Below are 2500 nucleotides of genomic sequence, written 5' to 3'. Positions count from 1 at the left end.
TTACCGTCAATTTCACTCCCTACTACTTACACCTGGATATCTTGTAAAGGTGATGGTGCAAGTGTAGTAGTAGTAGTAGTAGTAGTAGTAGTAGTAGTAGTAGTAGTAGTAGTAGTAGTAGTAGTAGTAGTGGTGGTGGTGGTGGTGGTGGTGGTGGTGGTGGTGGTGGTGGTGGTGGTGGTGGTGGTGGTGGTGGTGGTGGTGGTAGCAAACACTACCAGCGACGCCGTATAGCGAAAAGCAGCATGTTAACCCAGTAGACTTATCTATCACACAGGGAAGAGTTGGCATTAGTAAAATAACAAAGCTCTAGTATATAAACCAACATTCAGATTAGCTTCAAAGTCAAAGTCACTTCTCCCTTCTTTACAATCCTTCTATCCCTTACAAGAAATATCAACTGAAATCCTTGAATAACGTTTGAAATATTTAAAGTAGAAACAGAAAGATAGACAGACAGGAAGCATGAGGTACTAAAACTAGGCATAATAAACACAGCAGCAGCATTATAGTATATCTCCGTGTTTGTGTTGAAGAAATGTACAGATATATGCACAAATGTAGAGCAATGTGATGTGAAGATCATGATTGTCTAGATATATATTAGAAATCTTCAAATATGCATAGGATGTGAACTGGTGACTGTATCGCTCGTCAGTTTGGTGCAGCAAGTACATATGAATAACACACACACACACACACACACACACACACACACACACACACACACACACACACACACACACACACACACACACACACCAACTGCAAACTATATAAAAGTTACCATACGCTAATTTGAAACTCACTGGCAAGGTTACTATACTAAAAGCGAGGTACCAATAACAACAACAACAACAACAACAACAACAACAACAACAACAACAACAACAATAATAATAATAATAATAATAACAGCAGAAAACAGAATAGCTACTAAAAAAAAAATTCATTCACTTTTTTGCTAAGGTTTCATTTTTTTTTTTTTTCAACCATTTCACACATGCACAGAAATTACCCTCCCCTGATCTTACATCTCCACTACACCACTCAGCCATGCACCTACACCACCACTACCACCACCACTACCACCCACTCACCCACCCATCATAAAGACTTCCACAAACTGATTAAATCCTTGGTTCCTCATCTCAATAATAAACACGACCCATTAATTAATATATACACAGGTGAGCGACGCGATCCATCCAGCCACCTACCTACACAGTCACCCACTCACCCACCCACCCAGTCACCAGTCACCCACCCACCTACCAAGTCACCCACCCATCCTCCCAGTCGTACAGTCAGCCAACCAACATTTCCCTTCCAATCTGATAAGAATGACACATTTCTTCGCAATATTCCTACATTTACACTGCTTTACTCGTGTGTGTGTGTGTGTGTGTGTGTGTGTGTGTGTGTGTGTGTGTGTGTGTGTGTGTGTGTGTGTGTGTGTGTGTGTGTGTGTGTGTGTGTGTGTGTGTGTGTGTGTGTGTGTGTGTGTGTGTCCAAGTGAATGTATATACTGAGTGAGAGCCAGAAAAATAAATGAATGCTCGATTAAGTATTGGTTGCATTGAAGCGGTGGAAAGGCAGGTTCAAGTTGATGGAGTGGCAAGATCTGGGGCTGTGTGTGTGTGTGTGTGTGTGTGTGTGTGTGTGTGTGTGTGTGTGTGTGTGTGTGTGTGTGTGTGTGTGTGTGTGTGTGTGTGTGTGTGTGTGTGTGTGTGTGTGTGTGTTTCTAGTATTGCTGGTCGGTTGTCTGATCCTATATTCATCTGATCCTTCGTCTTACTCTGCAATTAAGACAAGTTACATGAGAAGAGAAAGTATCCTACGTTTTTCGAATGACATCTCCAGTGAAGGTTATTGAAATTGTTATGAGAGTTCACAAGAAAACCTTAAGACACAACACGAGAGGGCGATTAAGATTTTCAAATATTTTAGTATTTTCACTTTTGTCTACGATCACATCAGTCAAGCAATACAAGCGTCATACTGCCAGTGTGTCTTCCATGCACATTACAAATAATACACTGCAATGAATAAACTATACACGAATTACGCATCACGACCGAGTCTCTGCCTGCCTCTATCATTAAACAGCCAAGACAAGACAGTTTATAAGGTATATCTCCCGTATTGACATTCTACTCACAATACGAAGTAAAATCATTCTTCCATAATAACTCGCTTTTTTTTCCCATGAGTAGAATTAACGAGTGAAATCTTGTAGGAAGCACGTGTAAGAAATTCCTGCTACTAGTAGTGCACTGACATTTAGTATTTACATACCTGGAGTGACACTGACGATCCCAACTGGAGCACCGCCACGCTCCCCGCTCACCTGTAAAGAAACAAGGGTAAAGGTGAAGTAGGTTTTCGCTCACAATAGAAGAGCGTCGGTATCCTTGCCAGTAATGAAGCAGGTGTTTCCCAAGTCATATTCTCTCATTACAACAGACGACAAAGGCGATACCAACAGCAACACATCTGC

The 2500-nt window shown here is 41.4% G+C and overlaps 1 protein-coding gene across 1 annotated transcript in view; it reads right to left on the bottom strand.

The window, feature by feature from the left end:
* Positions 1-2318, bottom strand: part of LOC123514058 (protein amalgam-like) — a 310100-nt gene extending 307782 nt beyond the window's left edge. The window contains exon 1 of the mRNA XM_045271653.1: positions 2299-2318. The gene's annotated coding sequence lies outside the window, so the exon portion shown is untranslated. The remainder of the gene's footprint in view (positions 1-2298) is intronic.
* Positions 2319-2500: the final 182 nt, after the last annotated feature.

Source organism: Portunus trituberculatus, chromosome 37, assembly GCF_017591435.1.
Source record: "Portunus trituberculatus isolate SZX2019 chromosome 37, ASM1759143v1, whole genome shotgun sequence".
Taxonomy (NCBI): Eukaryota; Metazoa; Arthropoda; class Malacostraca; order Decapoda; family Portunidae; genus Portunus; species Portunus trituberculatus.
Note: the sequence above shows the minus strand (reverse complement) of the source record. Positions and strands in the feature narration are given on the sequence as shown.